General features: G+C 47.1%; 1 protein-coding gene across 3 annotated transcripts in view; it reads left to right on the plus strand.

The window, feature by feature from the left end:
- The first annotated feature begins 2,843 nt into the window (after window positions 1-2,843).
- Window positions 2,844-22,631, plus strand: part of VPS37C (VPS37C subunit of ESCRT-I) — a 30,055-nt gene continuing 10,267 nt past the window's right edge. The window contains exon 1 of one of the 3 annotated variants that reach the window (XM_054563603.1): window positions 2,844-2,956. The gene's annotated coding sequence lies outside the window, so the exon portion shown is untranslated. The remainder of the gene's footprint in view (window positions 2,957-22,631) is intronic. The other 2 variants (XM_054563602.1, XM_054563604.1) reach the window with 2 other exon arrangements.

Below are 22,631 nucleotides of genomic sequence, written 5' to 3' on the forward strand. Positions count from 1 at the left end.
CGACTGGGCCCATTGCTCTATAATAAAATACACTCTGATTTTAAGGAAAACCAGAGAATGGATAGTTCTGTAGGTAGCAACCAGTCCCTGTATCAGAGGTGCAATTCCCTTCTGGCTGAACTGATGCAACAGCATGGAATCCAGAAGGAAGGAGCGAGAGTGAGAAATCAGCCAGACGGATCTGACTTCCAACTTCAGAAAAAAGAAAAAAAGACAAAAGTCTTCACTGAAGATCTGAAGGCCAAACTGGGTATTATATATACCATATGGCTATGCTTCTTTTCAAACGACTTGGAATAGGAAGACCTCCTGCTTCCTCTCAAATCCCAACCAAGAATGTGAGTTTCCTGAGATTGGAGATGCTATCTGTTCATTTTTGTGCCCATAGGTTTTAGCAGTGCAGGTATTCAGTGAACACGTGGAGTGCATGACTGTCCCTCTGTCTGTCTGTCTGTCTCACCATGTATCATAGCCACTCTGAACATGAATAAAATTGTGTGTAATCGAGGCCTGGTATACCATGGCATAGATGCAAGCGAAAGGAGGCCAGGACAAGGCGGGTGGGGTAGATCTGAGGTGCGGGCTCGGGGCTGGAAAGGCCAGCAGTGGCAAACAGCAGGAAACAAGGCAGGCAGAACACTCTTCCAATGCCACCTGCCTCAGATGACTCGAATTTCCTGCCCTTTTTTTTTTTTTTTTTTGCCCTCCTTCCTTTGCTCTTATTCACTAGCTTTGGTTATTCAGAAGGGCTGGCTGCCACCCACCCCCGCCGCTAACCAAAGACGAACTTGGCAATGACCCATTGAATGAAGACTATGTAGCGGTTTTCCGTTTCCCCTCAACAGCCCCGGTGGAATCATTGTGTCTCTCACATTTACAAGTTACTCTTGTCATTGTTCTAGCATCTGTGTAAAATGACCTATACAATAATCTCTGTCCTTACAGAAGTCACTATCCAGGGGGAGTGAATGTAGTAAATGTTAAGAAAGGAAAATATGTGGGATATTTGAAGAACATACAGGGACTGGGCACTTACCCTGCCTTGGGGGTACAATAGGGGCGTTCCAGGAATGGAGTCTAATACGGAAAGTGTGGGAGCGACATAAACAGAAAACAACAGTGGCTTACAGAGTGGCTCATTTCCCTCTCCTGTAGAAGCACAGCGGTGGGCATCTAGCAGTGTCAGGGTGCTCCATGGTATCAGGACTCAGGCTCTGCCTGTTTTGTTGTGGCACCAGGTATGGCCTCCATTCCCACAGTCACCTCATGGCTCGATACGACTACTGTAGTTTCAGCATCATATCCATAATCCACATTTCAACACAGTACCAGTGAGTGAATATGTGAGACTGAAGCTAATCTATCACTAATGTTTTACAAAGTAATACATGCACAGGGTCAAAAATCATACAGCACAAAAGGTGTTAGGACAGAACGTTAATGTCATCTGCCTTGGTCCTCCCCACCCCTCAGAACCCAGTTTCAACCCAGCTTTCTGGCAGCTGCTGTCAACGGGAGACACTCTGACATTAGCTTTAAAGTGAAGTATTTGCAAAACCAACCATGGCATCCCTCAAATGAGTCATTGGTGTCTCAGAAGAAACAGTAGCTGGAATTGCCTTCCTGGCTGATCCCTTCTGGCCTTTAAGGGGTGATCGCTGATTGGAGAAGGGTGATCACCAGACTCCAGGTGGTTAATTGACAGGCCACCTGGCAGCCTATGAGACGGCAAGAAAGGGGACGCTCTATCCAATTATTATAACCAATCAGTTCCATTCTCTCTAGAATTTGAGATACAAATCTTGAGCCTATCTGCTGAAAGAGTGATAATACAAGACAAAGAACAGTCAAGTAAGAAGGATGAGTCCTTGAGTACAGACTACAGCCTTTGGACTGTGTGGTTATGTGACCCAATGATCTCCATTTTGCAGAAGCTGGATTGCGTTGGATTTCCGTCATTAGCAATGACAGTCTTAATTCAACATCTAATAAGTTTTTGAAGCTCTCCTCCTGGAGTCCCATTTTTACAAAGCTGCAATTTTGGGCTCTGCTGAGAGGCAAAACCTGGAATGGGATTCACCTCCATACCTTGTTGTCCAGTACAAGCGCCTGGAGGAGAGAGCACAACCATCAGGACCCTCCTTCACAGGGGGCGGGCCCTCAGCCTCGTGATTCTGGACAAATGACGACGTATAAGGACGCATGTGATTTTTTAATAGCACCACCCACGCAGATGGACTAAAAAGTGTAATCGAGGGCCTTGGGAAACAGATTACTCTAGGGGAAACTACTCAAGAGTTGTTTTTCGGAGCCTGCCAGTCAGTTCCAGACTGAGAGGCACTGCTGTTTTCCAGGAGACACTTGGAAGTCTGTGGTCAAGCGGACTTTGGGGCCAAACGGTGTCCCGGAACCGAGCATTTGGTTAGCGTGGGGGTTCTGAAGTCTGAGCTCAGGCCATCTAGGTGCTGGCATTCCATTCGTTTTCTCTGGGGCCCCTTGGTCTGCTTCGAGCTGCCTCCCCCAAGCTGAGCCCTGTAAAAGAGAAAAACCTGGCCAGCCCAGCCAAAAAGATCCGGAAGATCTGCGCAGGCGCACTTGCTGGAGGCAGGCCAGCCTCCACTTTGTGGGCGGTGTTCCCTCCTCGGGGCGGAGCCAAAAGCCTGAGGGGGCGGGGCTTGGTGTCAGCCGTCCGGGCGGGGTCTCGTGAACCTTCCCGTGGGTGTGGTCCCTCGTGCCCGAGAGTGTGTCTGGTGAGGAGGGCCTGTGTCGTGACTCAGAGGAACGTGAGGTGCCCAACGTGGTAGCAGGACGAACGGCGTGGGCTCAGCTCCTAGAGCCGGACGTTGGAGGGGTGTCACATCCGGCAAGAGTGGGCGGGCCTTGCGGACCCCGGAAGTGTGGGCGTGGGCTGTGGTTTAACCCGCGGCGGCTGTGGCAGCGGCGGCGGCAGGGGCAGGTGAGCGAGACCTGGGGAGGGGCGAGGACCGGGACGGGGGTGGCGCTGCAATTGCCACCGGCGCGCCCCCTCCTTCCCGCCTCACTCTGGTAAAGGCCGGTGATTGGGCGCGAGGGGCGCGTGACTGCCGCTGAGGTCTGGTTCCTCTGCCCCTCGCAGTGGGAGGGAGGCAGTGAGGGGAGGCAGGCAGTGAGGGGAGGGCGCGAGGCGCTGCCCCTGCTACCCCGCAGGTTGCGCCTCCAGCCCCGCCCCTCTCACCGCCACCCTTCACCTTCCACCCCCTGGTTTGAGCATTTTGCTGGTCACAGTTCTGGTCACGGTAAAGCCAGTTTGCCCATTGTACAGGTTGGGTAGTAGGCCCAAGAGTGGGATCCGAGTGGCAGAGCGGGGTCGGCGGGTCACTCTCGTCTTTGAATCCTTGACTTGTGCCGTTTCTCCAGGGCCGTGACGGAATGGGCTTTTAAACCTTGACTCTGTTCTTACACTTTTTTCTGGACCCAACCTTGGACTGACCAGCATCACTGACCAATCCTTATCCCTGGATTTGCTGGGTCCCGAGGGCACTGGTGTGTGTATGTCTATGTCCAGTATAGTATGCGCCTGGTGCTTCCTGGGTACAAAGGGCAGTGGGGGTGTGAATGTATGTATAGGTATACTATAGATACATAGACTCCTTGACTTAAAACAAGTTGCGTCCTGATAAAGCCATTGTAAACGGAAAAGAATTCAAAATGCATTTAATACACCTAAGTTTCTGAACGTTGTAGCTTAGCCTACTTTAAATGGGCTCTTACATTAGCCTACAGTTGGGCACAATCATTGAACACAAGCCTATTTTATAATAAACTTGAATATCTCATAATTTATTACTACTGCACCATCACAGAGTCGAAAATCGGAAGTCGGGACCCTCTGTATTGTATATCTCCAGCAGGTGTCTGGTTCCTCCTCATTTCCTTCCCACATCCAGGGAGGTGCTGATTTCCCACTTTACGGGTGAGGGAAGAAGGGACCTGGGGCTATGTTGTGCGTGAGTGGCAGAGTTCAGTCCATACTTCAGGGTCTCAGCCCCTACGACAGGTCAGTGCTTTTTCAGCAACACAGTGTCTGGACTCACTCCCCTGAGTAATGCCCACCTTTAGCTCTGGAAACTTCACAGTCACATCCCCTTTGCTTCAGCAGTATCCCAGTAATCTTGTTGCTGACTCAGGTCTTTGCCGTGCCATAGATTGGGCTCCCTGCCTTTTATCCAAGAGTCTTATTTCCTGCTGGTTGACCCAAGATGCTGCCACCTGACTCTCAGGTCTGCGACTGTCAGCCCTTGAGCTGAAGGTGATGGCGACAGAGGGATTTGGGAAGGAAAGCCTTCTTTTGGCTGTTGCCCAAAGCTGCAGCCCTGTATAGGGCTGCCCGCTGGTTCTGGATGGGAGTGAGGACTTGGGGCAAAATACCAGACACTGAAGCGAGAGTCTTTGTTCTTGTTGGTCATAATGCCCAGAAAAGCTTTTTTCCCTATATTATCTCAGAAATGTGGTTTGGTGCCTTTCATAATTTCCATTAGGTAAAACAGTTTTACCTAACTGGGCAGCTACTGGTGACAGCTGTTTAAGCAGCAATAATGATTTCTTGCTCGGCTGCATGTACTCTTGGCACTGTTCAGAGGACTGTGAATATCCTGAACTCTGAGAACACTTCAAGGTAGGTGCTGATCCCATTTTACAGATGAAAAGTGAGTTCGTAAAGATGGTAGATAATTTGGCTAGGGTCACATAGCTGGTAAGTGGCTGAGTTGGAATTTTTAACTTGTTAGTCTCATTTCAAAGCTAATGCTGGACCTCAAGAATCAAAGTACAAAGTACAAAGCTAATGTGCTTGCTGGACCTCAAGAATCATCTGTGATGCTTATTAAAAATCCAGAGCCACACATCTGGAGCTTCTTGCTTAGACTGTCTGGTGGGGGTCCCAGGAATCTGTAATTTTAACATAGACACTGGGTGATTCTTACATGATAAGGAAAGTTTGGGAAGCACACTACCTGAAGAAGTTTGTAGATTTGCTGAGCTTGGAAGTGATCATTTTCCTAGGGAATCTAGTTTTCTTTTTCCTTATGGCTGTGAAATTGGCAAATCTGACCTAAATCCTAAAAGGGCATGGGTGTAACTGGCCATATGAATCATCTTTGAACACTGTTGGCCAGTACTAGTAGGGTTTTTCCGGATTGACCTAATCTGGTTTTTGAAGACTTTGTTTTAATCTGATTGAATCTATGTTGTTTGGAAATGCTCTTGTTTCTGGTTAGGGTCTAGAGGTTTCAGAGGAGTCTTGATTTGTTCCCGGAAAGCTCTATCTTATCAATGAGATCTCTGTAATGGCAATAGTCTCTGAGGTTTTGAGAGCTGTAAAGACTGAGTTGTTTAGCGGGTGCTTCCTCCACGGCACTTCTTTCACCTCTCGTAAGTTTTTCCCTTTCACAAGTTTGTGAAAGATTTGGGCAAATACCAAACAGGTTTGTCATGATTTGTCAGGGGCTGATGGAGTGGGTCCCCTGGGGCTTAGGATGGGCTGGAGAGGAGAGGAGAGAGGGAGAGACTCATCCATGTATGGTAAACAAATAACCCAGGTCAAGTATGCATAGCATGGAAGACATATAAATACTTTTAGTCCCACTGGTAATTTATCTGCTCCCTCCTTAGCAGGATTAGAAGTAGTAAAAGAGTCAAAGTCAACATTTTAGTGTTACTTTATTCTCTTTCTGTCCAGTAAATACTGATTTCTAATTTAATTTCTTTGTAAACATATGATGTATATTGTATGATTTGAATCGTTTGAATTTACTGAGACTTTTTATGGCCCAGGATATGGTTTACTTTCATAAATGTTCTATGAGCACTTGAGAAGAATATATTTTCTGTTGCTATTGAGTGGAGTGTTCTGTAAATATTAATTAAGTCAAGTTTGTTGCTAGTGCTGTTATAATTCTTCTGTGTCCTTACTCCTTTTCTATCTACTTGTTCTATCAGTTATTGAAAGAGGGGCATTGAAATGTAACTATAATTGTGGCCTTCTATTTCTCCTTGTAGTTTTATCAGTTTTTGCTCCCTCTGTTTTGAATCTCTGTTGTTAAGAACATAAACATTTTGGAATGTTATGTTCTTTTGATGAATTGACCTCCTTTATCATGAAATAACCTTTTTAATCCCTGGTAATGTTTTTTTTGCTCCAAAATCTATTTTGTCTCATTATAGTCCATTCAGGTTTTAAAAATTAGCATTAGTGGATTAATATCCAGAATATATAAAGAACTCCTACAGCTCAACAACAAAAAAGCAACTTGATTAAAATGGGCAAGGGACTTGACTAGACATTTCTCCAAAGGAGTTACGCACATGACCAGTTAAGCACATGAAGATCTGCAGCATCACTAGTCATTGGGGAAATGCAACTCAAAATGGCAATGAGGTACCACTTACACCATTTAGGATGGCTATTATAAAAAAAAAAATTAGAAGTGTTGGCAAAGATGTGGGGAAATTGAAACATTTATTGCTGGTGGGAATGTAACATATGTAGCTGCAATGAAAAATAGTCTGGCAATTCCTCACAAAATTAACTGTGGAATTGCCATATGATTCAGCAATTCCATTTCTGAGTATATGTCCTAAAGAGAGATAAGCAGAGACTCAGACATATCTGTACACCAATGTTCATGGCAGCATTATTCCCAATAGCCAAAAGGTGGAAGCTACCCAAGTGTCTATTGACAGATGAATGGGTAAACGGAATGTGGTACATACCTACAATAGAGTATTACTCAGCTTCAAAAAGGAAGGAAATTTTGACACATGCTACAACATGGATGAAGCTTGAAGAAGTCAGTCAAACAAGCCAGCCACTAAAGGAGAAATACTGCATGGTTTCTCTTATCCAGGGTCCCTAGAATAAATTGGTAAGAAACAGCAAGAAGAGTGGTGGTTTCTAGGCCCTGCAGGGAGGGGAGGGAGGAGGAATGGGGAGTTAATGGGACAGAGTTTCCACTGGGGATGATGAAACAGTTTTGTAGCTGGATGGCGGCGATGGTTGTACAACAGTGTGAATGTGCTTACTGTCATAGAGCTGCGCACTTAAAATACTGAAGATGGTAAATTTTATGTATGTTTTACCACAATTAAACAATGGGTAGGAATTTAAAAAATTAGTGTTAGCATGATGTATCTCTTTACATCCTTTTACTCTTAAACTGTTTGTGTCTTGGTATTTAAAGAAGGTCTTTTGTAAGTAGCATATAGATGGGTTTTGCATTTTGTAAAATCCAGTTTTATGATCTCTTCTTTTTAATTGGGATGTTTAGACCATGTAGATGTAATATGATTATTAGTATAGTTGGGTTTAACTCTTTCATCTGCTATTTTCTTTTTCAATCTGTCCCATGTTTTTCTTCCCATTTTACTTTCTTTCCTGACTTCTTTGGGACCGAGTCAGTTTTATGATTACATTTTGTTTCCTTTGTTAGTTTATTAGCTATAACTCTTTTTTGTGGTTGCTTTAAGATTCATGGCATGCATCTTTAACTTGTTACAGTCTATTATTAAGTGGTATTATACCACTTCACACATAGTTCAAGAATCTTACAGTAGTATACTTTCATTTACTCCCTCGTGCCTTTATAATGTTATTGTCACAATTTCACTTATATATTGTTATTAATCCCACTGTACATTGCTTTTTTTTTTTTGCTTTAAACAATTTTGTAAAGAGATAAAAAGGAAAAAAATTTTATATTTACTTACATGTTTATCATTTCTGGTGCTCTTCATTCCTCTGTATAAATCCAGATTTCTATTGTTTTTTCATGGTCCTTCTGACTTGAGGACTTTATTTAATATTGCTTGTAGTACTGGTCTGTTGGTGATGCATTCTTTCATCTCTTGGATGTCTGAGAAAGTATTTTTTGCCTTTGTTTTTGGAAGGTATTTTCTCTGGGTATAGAATTTTAGATTTATTATTTTTCTTCCAACATTTAAAGATATGGTTCCAATGTCTTCTGGCTTGCATTGTTTCATATGAATAATTTGTTGTCATTCTTATTTTTTTCTGCTCATAATGTATCTTTTTTCCCTTCCAACCGCTTTCCTTTTATCACTGGTTTAAAACACTTCAATTATGTTGTACCTTGGTATAGTTTTCTTCATGTTTCTTGTGCTTAGGTTAATTGAGGTTTTTGGATCTGTGGGTTTTTAGCTTCCAGGAAATTTGGAAAAGTTTTAGTAATTCTTCAGATGTTTTCTCTATTCTCCTTTCTCTCTTTTTCCTTGGTGACTCTAGTTACATGTATATTAGGATGCTTAAAGTTGCTCCACAGCTCTCTGATGCTTCTCATGTATTCCCTAAATATTTTTCTCTTTGTGATTTGTTTTGGATAGTTTCTATTGCTGTTTCTTCAAGTTCACTGATCTCTTCTTCTGCTTTGTCTAATCTGCTGTTATTTCCATTTGATATACTTCTTATCTGAGACATTGTAGTTTCCATATCTAGAAGTTTAATTTTAGTCTTCTTTACATTTTCTGTGTTTCTGCTTAACATGTCCAATTTTCCCTTTAGCTTCTTGAAGATATGGAATATGGTTGTAATAACCATGTTAATGTCCTTGCCTGCGAATTTTGTTATCTATGTTTCTGAGTCTGTTTCTGTTGATTGATTTTTTTCCCAGTTATTATGGATCATTTTTATTGCTTCTTTGCTAATTTTTGATTGGATGTCAGATGTCGCAAATTTTACCCTGTTGGGTATTGGATATTTTTGTATTTCTGTGATTATTCTTGGCATTGTTTTGGGAAACTTTTAAGTTAGTTCAAAACAGTTTGATTCTTTAAGGTTTTTTTTTTTTGGCTGGGCTCAAAGCATCCTTTAGATCAGAGTTAACTTTTTGTGCTATCAAGGCAATACCCTCTTCAGTGCTTTATTGATGTCCCTTGAATTATGAAGTTTCCCACTCTGGCTGGTGGGGACACAAATTGTTTTTGGCTCAATTTGAGGTCTAAGGTTTGTTACCTCTAATTCTAATCATTACTATCTGTACTCAGCTGAAAACTGGATGGGGACTCTCTGCAGATTTCTAGAGTTCTCTCTTTGTGTAGCTCTCTCCTTTCTGGTGTTCTGCCCTGTGAACTCTGGCTCCCTTAGCTTTCCTGGACTCCCAGCTTCCTCTCCCCAGCTTGAGCAGACTGTTGAGCTCTGCATGGGTTCCCCCTTCCTGTGCCATGGCCTGGAAACTCTCTCTAGGCAGTTAGTCAGGGCAATTGTAGGGCTTACCTTGTTTGTTTTCCCCTCTCAGGAATCCGCCGTGCACTGCCTGATTCGTTGTCTGAAAACTATTGGTTCAATAATTTGTCTGGTTCTTAGTTGTTTGAGGCAGGGAAGTAGGTCTGGTTCATGTTCCCCTGTATTTGCTGAAAGTGAAAGTCTAGTTAGCAGTCACTGAGTGCTTTGTGTGTGCTAAGCATGGACTGGGTGCTGGCATGCAGACATGAGTGAGACATGGGCTCTGCCCTTGGGCAGCTCACATTCTTGTTGGGTACAGATAGTGACTCCTACATAGTAAATGCTATGTGATACGTACAGAGCACCATGGAGGGCAGGATGAATTCTTTGGGAGAAGGAGCAAGGAACGCTTCCCAGAGGAGCTAACATTTGAAGGATGGGCAGGCATTTTGAAGCTGGAGAAAGCACAGGAAAGAAATTCCAGGAGAAGGGAATGGCAAGAGCAAAGGGAAGGCGGCAGAGCTCAACACTTCTTGAGGACAAGGTCCCTGTCCTATTGATTATTATATAGATGTGGAATATTTGTCAGGTGATTGGAAGCTTGTTGTTTGTTCTGGGAATAGTAGGCAGAACAGAAAGAGTTGGGGTGGGGTGAGCATCCTACAGGAGAGTGGAGGGAGATCTAGCTGAAAAGGGAGACTTGGGGTCAGCTGATATAGGGCCTTGTATGCCAAGCCAAGGAGCACAGGATTTTGAGTGTAATACCAAAGCACTGGGGAGCTATGGAAGGTTTTAAGCAGGGACACGAGAGCTCTGATTGACTGTTCCCTCATGGTTACTGGGTATGTGGGAGAGGGTGGGGTCTGTTAGAATCAGGATGGTAGCTCTGGAGAGACTGGCTCAGAGCAGACATTCTTCATGAGGATGGAAATGAGTCCAGACCTCAGTGCAGCATCTGGCGTTGTCACCTCTTGCCTGTTAGATAATGGCTTTCATGGAGTCCTGCCTGAGTCAAGAGCAGATATAAGGAGCCTCTGGCCTGGTTTCTTGTTTTCTGTGGCTACAGTATTGCCCTGAACACAGCTGCCTTGCTCTGGTTGGACCCAGAAATTTTTAGGCTCAAACATCACCGGCAGGGGTAGGGTTCCATAGCCATTCCACCTTATACAGGCCTGGGATAACCCGCAATCAGTGAGAACAGTGAGTCTGACCACCTTGGACTTTAAGCAGATACATTTTGAGTAATTCCATACAGACTCCTAGATATCCCTCCCGAATGTGCTTCTGCCTTGACCTTAATCTTGATCCTTCCTAAAGGGATGGTTGAACCTGCTAGCTCAGCTTTCTCTGTGCAGATTAGAAAGTGTGGGGTGGGGGTGGAGGACTGACAACTGCAGATTGAGGTCCTCCCGAGTCATCACAACAGTTGGGACAAAGGAGAAATAGATGGAAGTTTGGTGTGAAGCAGCTTAGGATGTCTTTCTTCTCAAGCCAGAGCCACAGGCCAGAGAAGGAAGAGGCTTTGCCAAGAGGGTGGGTTGTGCTTACTGTCAGGAAGTTTCAAGAACAGGCTGCTTATTAAATAACCTGCTTCTTGGCTGCCATATTGACTGAAGCTGAACGCTATTGATCTGAGTTACATCCAGCCACCGGAGTTCTGTCACTCTGTTGACTGATGCCATCCCTGGAGGGATCTTAAGTTCTTTTTCTTCCGCGTCCACACGGGAAGTGCCTGAGCTGCAGAAGTAGGAATGGGCTGAGAGCATGAGCTCAGCCACAGCGATGCACCTCATGACCAGTCATTTCATTTTTTTTTTTTTATCTTTCAACTACATTTGTCTCCATTTTCCAGCCACCGCTTCTCCCACCCCACCCACGTCGACCTCCCACCCTCAATCATTTCATTCTTATAGAAACCCTCCCCTATAGGAGAAACCGAAGTGTGGAGAGATTAAGTAACCGGCCCTAGCTCCCCAGCCAGTCTTGACTGAGAGTGCGGGGCGGTCCGCACGCCAGACTCTGAGCCTTCAATCATTGGGCTCCCCCTGCAGGGCCGAGGCGGGAAGGAGGTGCTGCTCCCAGTGCCATTGGGGGGTCTGGGGCTCCAGGGCCCTGTGCACCTGGCCCAGGAGCTAGGCCTTATCCTGATGGCAAGGGGTGGTAAAGGAGAGTAGGCGCCACACTACTATTTGTTGAGGACAGAGTTATTCTGGGATCTGAACATCAAGAGGTCTGGTACTTTGAGGAGTCTAGTTGAATGGTATGAGCAGTAATGACCATTCGTGAAGTTTGTATCCAGAACTGGGCACTGTGTTTCATGGACATGGCCTTGACTGAGAGGCGAGTGACACAGCGCAGTGGTGAAGAGCGTGGGCCCTAATGCCAGACTGCCTTTGGTGAAATTCAGGCTCTGCAACTTCTCTTTGGCCCGGTTTTCTCCTCTGTCAAATGAGGAAAACCAAGGCATATACAGTGGCGAAGGTCCATTGTGAGGATCGCGTGAGCTGCAAGGTATAGAGGGCCTAGAACAGTGCTCTGTGCATGGTAAGTGCTGTGCACATGAGCTCTGGTCACTGCCATCTTTGCTGTTTTATGGGTGGGACCGCCAGGCTTGGAGAGGGGAACAGTGGTAGGTGGTATAGCCCGGTTCCATTCTGGCCCTCGAGGCGTCAGCCCCGGCTTCGCCAGCCGCCTCTGCTTTGCCTGCCCTCTGCCTGCTGTCCCCTTTCCTGCACCTTCTCCATCCTGAAAGCGCCTGCTCACCCTTCAAGTGTCAGCTCACCTGTGCTGCTCTCCTTGCTCCTTCTCCCTAGTCTTCATCCTGCCCCACCCACGCTCTGTAAGTACCGGAAGCATTTGTCACTCTGCCCTTCTGGTGGGTGAGACATTGCAACTGAAAGCGGGTAGCGGAGGGGGTTGGGGCAGCGGCCAGGCTAGGAGGGTTGGGATCAGCAGAAGTGAGGGTTTGGGACAGTGGTTTTCAAACCCCGTCTGGGAAGGTGCCTGCGGTGGGGGTCCCCCTTGAGGCTTAGGGGGAATAGGGCCCCTCTCTCTACCCCTTTGCCCAGGGGATGGCCTCTGATTTTTTCTGTGCACTGAGGGTTTTGGGGTAATGGGTAATGTTTGAAAAAAACCAAAAATGTCCTCCTTTAAAAAAAAGTTGAGACCTGGCCAGATGGCTCAGTTGGTTGTAGCATTGCCCCTTACACCAAAAATGTTGTGGGTTTGATTCCAATTTAGCGCATATATCTAGGTTGTGGGTTCAATCCCCAGTTAGTGTACATGCCTAGGTCGCAGGTTTCATCCCTGGTTGGAGTGTATATGGGAGGCAACCAGTCTCTCTCTCTCTCTCAAAAAAAAGTTGACATGGTTTAGGAAAACAACCGGGGTGGTTCCACCAAGTGGGAAAGAGCACGGGGGTGGTGCATGCTGGCACTGTGTCCTGACTGCGCCTTCCTCGTTAAGAAACGGGGGTGGGGGCGGTCAGGGGAGGAGGGGGAGAGCTGACTCGCTGTCGCTGTCGGCAAGGCAGAGGGAGTGGGGAAAAGTGTTTAAAAAAATTAACCCAGATGGTTGTAAGGAAGAGACAATGGAGGTGGGAAGACCCATTTGGAGTTTGCGAAAGGACAGGGATGGAGGCACTGAAAAGACTGGGACAACGACCTGATAAAACCTGGTGACTGGCCCTCAGAGGTCGGGGCAGGGGGTGGCCTGTGCCTCCGAGACGGCCTGGAGGACTGGACGTGAGGGTCCCGATGAAATGGAGGCGGAGGTTGGTTGGGAGGGGTGTGCAGTTTGGGGAGAAAGACTAGGTGATGAGAGTGGCCCCCATGTGCCATGGTAATGGGGCGCATCATTCTCGAGTCTTCTCTCCCGAGGGTCTGCCTGTGGGAAGGTAGGGCTCAGTGGACACCAGGAGCATTCTGTTGGTGATGTCAGCATTTATGTGCAGATGACAGTTTTCCTTCAGAAGCCTTGTCCTGGAGATTGTACAGTGCCCCATAGATGTATGGGCACACTTATATTTGAGGACTTGTGTTCAGCTTTGTTTGGAGCCTGTTTCAGAAAGTCATACCCTTTGCTTCCCTCTGGGACCTGCTCTTCAGAGCCCTCCCAGCTGGGCGCCTGGAAAGGTTGTCAGGCAGCATTTTACACGACAGGGTGTGAGAGGTGTGAGTGCATGTGACTTAATGCTACCTAGTGCCTGCTTGGGGCTTTTTCTAGCACCTCCAGAGGCTCTAGTTTAATTCTCACTAAATCCTTATAGCCACCCTATGATGTTGGTGGGGTTAGCCCCATTTTAGCAATGAGAAACAGAGTAAGAGAGGCTGAATAATTTTTTTTAATCCTCACCCAAGGATGTGGTTATTGATTTGAGAGAGAGAGGAAGGAGGAGAGAGAGAGAAAAGAAAAACATCAATGTGAGAGAGAACATCTATCTGTTGCCTCCTGTATGTGCTCTGACCAGGCATTGAACCCATGTTCATTGCCTCCTGTATGCGCTCTGACCGGGCATTGAACCCACGTTCATTGTCTCCTGTACGCGCTGTGACCGGGCATTGAACCCACATTCATTGTCTCCTGTATGTGCTCTGGGCGGGCATTGAACCCACATTCATTGCCTCTTGTATGCGCTCTGATGGGGGATTGAACCCAAAACCTAGGTGTATGCCCTGACTGTGAATCAAACCCACCACCTTTTGGTGTGTGGGGACAACGCTCCAATCAACCAAGCCACCTGGCCAGGGCAGGAAGTCTGAATAATTTTCCCAAGGTTAAGAAGCTAAGCTAGTTAGAGGTCACGCTGGGATGTAAATCCAGGACCATTTGGCTCTAAAGCCCTGAATTCTTTCCACTACCTTTGTTATTATCTTAACTATTTAGCATTGGGGGGTGGGAGGGATCCCCAACCGCAGCTCCAGAAACTCCTCAGAAATACTGAACAAAGAGGCCTCCCTTTTGGGGCTTATATGCCAGCCTTTCAAAATTGCGGGGTGGATGAACTTTGTGGTGTTTGGGGCCACATGGGACTCGCATGAAATTTTGATTTGTTATCACCTACTGTGTGAAGTCGGGTGACTCAACAGTCTGATTCTTGGCTGCGAGGCTGGAATCATTTTGGAAGAAGAAAAATAGACGGGAATCAACAAATATTTCCTCATTAAGAAACAGGATTAGGAAGTTTACTCTGGCAGCTGCGGGTGTTCTTTGACATGAGGAGTGGGATTGAACTGTGCAGGTTGCTATGGTAACAACTTTCCTATGCTACTACCATAGGTGGATGTCGGAAATTTACAAGAAACCCCAAGGCTTTATAACTCTCCTTCCAGTGTGATTTCAGACTTGGAAGTAGCTGGCAAGGAAGTGTTGTCTGGTAACGGTGAGGAGGGGATTAGAGCCAGGGAAAGCTGCCGTGCTGGCCCAGTCACAGCTCCGTGTGATGAGTCATTAATAGTCGTTTTGCTTGACTCAGTATTGAGCCCCAAGGGTATCTGGAGTTGCCCCTAAGGTTGCCCCCAAGAAGCAGAATTATTCATATTTGTTCAGTGCCCGGGAGCCTGCATAGCCCTGCTGATCTGAGACACACAGGCCCCAAGGTGGCATTGTCATCAGAATGCCCATTTTCTAGGGAAGGAAACTGAGGCTAAGGGACTTGATCAGGGCCACACAGCTAAATAGCTATGGAGCCAAAGTGCAAAGCCAGAGCATCTGTTCCCAAATTCTGTGCTTTTCCCTCTGTATTCTGTGCGGGGAGAGCGGGCGTTAACTGCTTGGAGGTGAGGGGCACGACACACCGTCTCTAGGACTGGCGTGCCTTAACTCTGGTCTGAGCACCCTGCACTTAGAAAATGCTGCATTTTGCTTTCTGTTTTACTCCCCCGCCCTTCCCACTCCCTCCTCCCCGAGTTTACTCTTTAACAGATCAGTTGAAGCTGTTTGTTTTTGAGTTTTTGAGCTGAACAGTCCTGGCAGAGATCCTCATTGAGCAAGGTGGATCCATCAATACATTGCTCCCCTTCCCCTCACCCATTAAGTCCAGATCTGGAAGGCTGCCCTGAGTCTGAGCCCTTGCCAGCATCACCTCTCCATGTAGACATTCCGCAGCCCCTTCTCCCCCTCCCCCTCAGGGCAAGAAAGGGTACTGCCTCTGGCCTAAATCCACTAGGGTACAGTATAATCTCCTTTGAGCCTCATATCTTCCGCTAGATCATGTTGTCTGTGTTTAAGGCATGTGAGATTGATTCAATCAAGACATAAAGTAATGGAAAGAAGTTGAGAGCCAGAGATGCCAGCAGCAAGGGCCAGTGGCCAGAAACTTTGTTTTATCGTACGTGGATTGCAAAGGCCCAGGGGCAGCACCTGTGGAATGCAGGACTCCTGTCATGTGTCACCTGGCCCCTCTGTCCTCCCTCCTTTCTGTGGAATCCATTCTCCTGGCGGCTGCCTCCCCTGGAGGATACGTTGATTTCGCGTTTAAACCACAGTCCACCCAGTTTTTGACATTGGCTACTGAAATTTAAAAATGGGGAGATGGCACATGGATCTAGATTTCTAGCTTCCTTCGGAGACCTGTCCTCCTACCTGTGGGAGGTGGGCGAGCTTGGCAGGAGCTGGTGCTTTCTGGAGGGACACACTCTCCTCCCAGAGGCGTGGCCTCTGATGCACATGCCTCACCCTTGTAGGTGCAGGGTTTGTGACTTTTGTGATCTCTGGTGGATATGACAGCAGGGGAGATAAAACAACAGAAAGGGGAAAAGAACGAGAAAGAGAAGAAACCTTTTTTTCCCCTCTCAGTGCTTGTTATCAAGGGATGCATGACATTTTCTCCTCGTGATGGAGGGAACGCAGCTTGGCCCTTGCCTTGCCTTTCCACCTGTTCTCCGTCTGATGTCCTTTGAGTTGATGGTATTGCCCCCAACGGAGGTGTTCTCTTCGCTGTACCTGTGCGTGCTGCGCAGCCGCCCGCGTTCCCCACCAGCCTTCTCCTCCCATCTCCTGGCCTTGTGGGCCCACCATGGCTCCCACAAGGGCCCTGCTGTCACCTGCCCTCAGCCCCGGACTCCTGCCCCAGTACGCGCAGCCCCTTCAGCGAGGCCTTGGGGGGCGCTTGCACACGCACCCCCAGAGCTGCCCGCATCCCCATTGTTACTCCATTGGCCCCCACCCCTGTTATACCCCGCCTCACCATGATTCGCTGTGAACTGTTCTGCTTTTTAAAACCAAACTGAGCTCCTGGAGAATTAGCTTCAGTTTTCATATTTTAAGGCTGTGTCTGGCATATAGTAAGAACTCAATAAATATTTATTTACACCCTTCTGTGCCCGTTTATGTTTCCTCCCTTTCTTTGAGTTCTTTTATGGTACTTGGCATGTAGTAATGAATAAACAATAAATGTTTATTCAGGAAAGGCAGGAAGAGAGGAGCGGACGTGGAAAAGCCCTGTTCTCCCATCCCCACACCCTGGATGACTTGTGTATCAGCTGATTGCCTGGTTCTCTCCCTCCCTGCCTCTGTCCGTTCTTCCACAGACGTTGTTAGGAGCTCTCTGTGTGCCACCCGGAGTGTGAGGTGAACAAGCCCTTTTCCTTCCCTTTCTCTCTTCTCACCTCACTCTCTTTCCTGTCCCCTCCTTCCGAATAGCAAATTCCAGATGCTGCCCTGCCCCCGAGTACCCAACATCCTCCTGGGCACATTGGTAAGTGGAGGGGGTCCTGGTCAGGCCTGGGTGTGGGGTGCGTGGTGAGGTAATTGGGCTTGTCAGGCTCTCCAGACACCAAAGTTCAGGGCCTCTGGGTCCCCAGGTAGCTGCTCAGTAACCCCCCAGCTCTGCATTGTGACCTCCCTGGTGGTTGTGGCCACTTTGAGCAGCACTGGTCTGGATTTTTCTGCCACATTGGGTGCCTAGGGGGCAGAACACTGCCAGCAGCAGGTGCCCAGGCCGCAGGGGCCGTGGGCAAAATAGTGTCCTGGTTCTTTCTCCTTTTCCAAATTAAGGACCCAGAGAAGTATTTGCTGCTTCTGACTGGCTGCTTCTGACAGAGCCCTGGTGGCTCTGAATTCTAGAAGAAAGGCACCGGTAGCTTCCAGGGGTTGGTGTTGCGCACAAGATAGGCATTTGCCTGCCGGGGTTTGAGATGTCAGTGAGCCAGGGCTGGGGAGGTGGCCCAGGGGCCTGGGGCTTCTGACCTGTTATCTTGGCATCTTAAACTGTCCTCCTGACTCCCCCATGAGGGGTGATGGAGCAGGTATGGGAAGGTGCTTGTGAAATTCAACACCAAATGGCTTGTCAGACCTTTCGCAATACTTTCACTGCTTCTTTCTGAGCTTCCTTTCATCCTTCAAATAGGGGTAATTAAGCCTTACGTTCACTCTGCTTACTACACTTATTATGCAAGTCAGCGATTTACAACTGGTATGCTGCAAGAAGCACTCTGGTTTGCCCCAAGAATCTTTAAAACATGCAATACCTCGCTCTGGCCAGGCGGCTCGGTTGGTTAGCGCATTGCCCTGATATACCATGATAGCAGGTTCCATCCCTGGTCAGGTCGCATACAAGAAGCGACCAATGAATGCATAAATGAGTGGGCCACAAGTCAATGTATTTTTCTTTCTCTCTCTGGGAAAAAAACCCCCCAAAACATACAGTGCCTGACCGTTTAGTCAGGGGCACTGACCTCTTTCCACTTAGATTGTCAAATTAAAAAAAGGACAACAGCTAACACAACCGTGGCTGTCCAGTGTGAATGAATCAAAATTATACCTATTTTTTTTTTTGTCAGAATGGCAACAAATAGATTTTTTTTGGTGTGTTGCAGAATTTTAGTAAGTAGTTTCTGTGCGCCGTGAGACGGCAAAGGTTGAAAATCACTGGTGTAACCTAATGGGAGAGTCTGCAGAGGGCTTTGATCCCAGACAAAGGGGGCCCTGTGGCCATCAGGGGTGGTTTGCCCATTTTCTATGTAGGGAGGAGGAGCCCCTAGGAAAGAGAATGTTGGCACCTATGGGTGCGGGATCCTGCACGCCCCCCCCGCCAGCTGTGCCTGGTGAGGCGGTGTGAGGGGGGCGACAGGGTGACGGGGCCCAGTGGAAGGAGCAGCGGGCCAGAGGCGGGGCTCCTAGGTCCGGCGTCCCCTCCTTTGTCACCACAGGCAAGGTGCATGCCACTCTGCCTTCATTTCAACGCTTGTGAATTTGGGGGTGTTCGTCTTTCCCAGTCGGGGAGTGCCAGGTATAGCCATCACAGACAGGAGCGGGAACCTCCTCCTGCCCCTCACATCTCCCGGTCCCACACCCCTGGGCCTGGGATGTCACGTTTCCCACGCAGAATGGAACCCTCTTCCCCAGCGAGGGACCCCATCCTGGGGGCCTGATGCCAGGCAGGGGGTGGTATAATTAGGAGAGCAGTGTGTTTCGCTCATGGCCCACTTTAGGGAGAGTTCTCACTGTCTAAAAAAGAATGTGACTCTTTGGATCAGCAGGTGAATGTTGTAGGACTTTTGCCACAGGGAGTTCAAGGCTATCACACAGAGCCAGGTGTGGTGTGTTAGATTCCAGAGAAAGATTATCATTTGGAAGGTGGTTGGAGGGCCCTGGATCTAAGGGGGCTGTGTGTAATGATGCAGTGGGCTGCACACTTCAGTGCACCCCTGAATGATCTGGGTGCTCATTTGCTCATTTATTTCTTGATGGGCCACAATTCTTTATTTAACACGGGAAAATCTCCTTTCTTGCTTAATACAGGTTGCGGCAAAAGTAGGTTTATAGTTGTGAGTATGTGAAACAGAGTTTATTCTTGCATTATTATTCATGTGTATTACAACTATACACCTACTTTTGCCTACCCCTGTAATTACAGTCAGTTATTACCAAATTTTGGTGATAACTTACATCCTTGGTGCTGCTGCCACTCCTGTCCCTGTCTCTTTTGAAAGCAGCAGCAGCAGCAGCAGCAGTAGCCTCACAAAAGTTTTAGCAACATCAGCCCCCCGCTTTGGGCCACCTGAAGCTTTCAAGCCCAGAGAGGAGGCTTGGGAACTTTGCTTTCACAGACTCATCCACCAAACCCCACGTTCACTACAAATTCAAGAAGGGCAGACGTACACACGAGATCCACCGAGGTATCAAAGGTCCCCTTTTGTGAGCCCCAGTGGAAAAACAATTCAGGATGCTGTGAAATACTTGAATGTTTTACAAAGATTTTACTTTGGTGACTTTACTGTAATGAAAAGATATCCCTTTTCTGGGGGAAAACAGTGGCTGTTGAGAGCAAGCCAGTTGGCTGGAGGCTGGGTCCTCATCAGTGCCTCCTCTCAGGTGAGCTCCTGGTGCCTGCCTGGTCCACCCACACAAGCCAGACCAGAGGCGCTGAAGGAAAGTGCGCTGGAGATGCTGGCAGCGACTCACTCCGAGCCCGTGCCTTCCCATCCCGGACTGGGTTGGGAATTGACAAAGCCCTTCCTCTCCCAGTCTTGGCTTTTCCCCTGTCAGATGAGGCCACGCCCACCAGATGAGGCCAGGGGCAGTGGAGTTTCCTCAGTTGCAGGAAGAAAGTAAGAGCATAGTTGCAAAGCTAGTTTGACCCAGCTGGCTTCATTATTATAACTTCATTAAAAATTAAATTAGGACTTCCAGTCAAGATGGAGGCGTAGGTAGACACGCTTCACCTCCTCGTGCAACCATAGAAAGAATTACAACTAGATCTCAAAACTAATAACACCGAGAACCATCAGAAAATCAAGCTGTATGGAAGTCCAACAACCAAGGATTTAAAGAAGCCTCATTCATCCAGACGAGTAGGAGGAGTGGAGTTGTGGAGACAGGCAGGCGGAGAGGAGGTGTGGTGTGGAGAGGCATCAGCAGAATGGACAATCCCACATTTACGGTGGATAAAAATCAGGAGGGATGCTTTGGGCATGAGCCATTCCAGCCCCAGGCCAGAACACACAGCCCAGGGTTCCAGCACCTGGAAGATAAATCCCCATTACCTCTGGCTGTAAAAACCAGTGGAAGTTAGGGCCGCAGAGGGAACTGCTGGATTTTCGCTGCACAAAGAGCCCACACAGAATTAGAACCTACAGAATCCCACCCACTCTGGGATTCACCACTATGGCAGCAGCTGGAAGGCACTAGTAGCAAGACACCAGTTGCATATAGAAAGTGGGTGACGTGACTGGAAACAGGACAAATGCTGGGCAAGCCTCCAGAAGCCAAGCAGCAGCACTGTCCCCTCTCTTGAGTCCTCCCTCTCCCCAACAGAGCCACAAAGCTGTGAAGCGGGTTGCCCTGCCCTGGCAATTACCTAAGACTCTGCCCTACACAATTTACAGGTCCCCTTTCTACATAAGCCACACTACTGAGGCAGGGAGTCAAAGCAGCTCTACCTAACACAGAGAAACAGAGAGAGGCTGCCAGAATGAGGAGACAAAGAAAAATGGCCCAAATGAAAGAACAGAAAAAAGCCCCAGAAAAAGAACTCAATGAAATGGAGATAACCAACCTATCAGATGCAGAGTTCAAAACACTGGTGATCAGGATGCTCAGAAAACTCATTTGGTACAGCCACAAAATAAAGGAAGAAATGACGGACACACTAAGTGAAATAAAGGAAAATCCACAGGGAACCAACAATGAAAGGAAGGAAGCTGAGATTCAGATCATTGAGGAAGAAATAAACATTCAACCAGAACAGGAAGAAGAAACAAGAATTCAAAAAAACCGAAAACTAGGATAGGCTTAGGAACCTCTGGGACATCTCCAAACGTGCCAACATCCGAATCATAGGGGTGCCAGAAGGAGAAGAGGAAGAGCAAGAAATTGAAAACTTACTTGAAAAAATAATGAAAGAAAACTTCCCTAATTTGGCAAAGAAACATACAAGTCCAGGAAGCACAGAGTCTCAAACAAGTTGGACCCAAAGAGGACCGCACCAAGACACATCATAATTAAAAGGCCAAAGGTTAAAGATGAGAGAATCTTACAAGCAGCAAGAGAAAAAGCAGTTACTTACAAAGGAGTTCCCATAAGCATATCATCTGATTCCTGAAAAGAATCTTTTGCAGGCAAGAAGGGATTGGCAAGAAGTATTCAAAGTTATGGAAAGCAAGGACCTACAATTTAGATTACTCTCTCCAGCAAAGCTGTCATTTAGTGTGGAAGGGCAGGTGAAGTGCTTCCCAGACAAGGTAAAGCTAAAGGAGTTCATCATCTCCAAGCCATTATTACATGAAATGTTAAAAGGACACATTTAAGAAAAAGAAGTTCAAAACCATGAACATTAAAAAGGCAACAAATTCACAACTGTTAAGTGTATCTAAAAAAACAAAAACAAAAAGTAAAACTTTAACTAGAATAGGAACAGAATCATAGATATGGAGATCATATGGAGGGTTATCAGCTGGGATGGGGCAGGGGGAAAAAGTACAAGGATTAAGAAGCATAAATGGTAGGTACAAAATAGACAGGGCCATGTTAAGAATAGCATAGGAAGTGGAGAAGCCAAAGAACTTAACACACATGACCCATGGGCATGAATTAAAGAGGGTGTATTGCTGGAGGGAAGCGGGTACTGGGAGGAGGGGGGCAAAAGGGGAAAAATTGGGAGAACTGTAATAGTGTAATTAATAAAATATACTTAAAAATTAAATTAAGACTCCTGGAGCCCTGGCTCATTGGGCTCAGTTAGAGCATCATCCTGTGTGTCAAAAGGTTGGGAATCAATTTCCAGTCATGGCGCATACCTGGGCTGTGGGTTCAATCCCCGGTAAGGGTGCATATGGGGGGCAGACAGCCGATGTTTCTCTCTCACATCGATTTTTCTTTCTCTCCCATCAATGTTTCTCTTTCTCCCTTCCTCTCTTAAAAAAAAAAAATCAATAAATGTCTTTTAAAAATTTTCGAAAACCCCTGGAGATTCCAAGGTTATGGGTCTGGTGGAGGTCTTAGGGCTCCGGCTTTCAACAAGGACTCCAGGTGAATCTGATGCACGTGGTGTGAACCGCTCTCCCCCCACCCTACCTATTGGTGAGAACACTGCCACTTCCTAGCTGTGTGACCTCGGGTTAGTGCAAGATTCAAAGAGATAATGTAGGCAGAGCGCTGGCTTAGCTGGAGACCTGGGCTAGAACAAATGGCGGCAGAAGACTCCAACACCACAGAACTTAGTTATTCCTCAGGTTTCATGTGCCGCCAGCAGAGCCCTGAGCAGAGCTGCAGTTCCCCGGGAGGGGCACCAGCTGTCCCCCGCAGCCACTCCCCCTGGGAGATGTCGTGCTGGACAGGTACAACACAAGGCAACATAGGCTCGGGCAGCAGACTGCGCATTTTTTGGTCCCAGGACCCTTTCACTCCTAACATTATTGAATTTCCCATAATCTTCATGATGAGGATTTTAGCTGTTAATATTTACTGTATCAGAAAT

The sequence above is a fragment of the Pteronotus mesoamericanus genome, unplaced genomic scaffold (genome assembly GCF_021234165.1).
Source record: "Pteronotus mesoamericanus isolate MK-2021 breed Mesoamerican mustached bat unplaced genomic scaffold, CSHL_Meso_final scaffold_83, whole genome shotgun sequence".
In the NCBI taxonomy this organism is placed as follows: Eukaryota; Metazoa; Chordata; class Mammalia; order Chiroptera; family Mormoopidae; genus Pteronotus; species Pteronotus mesoamericanus.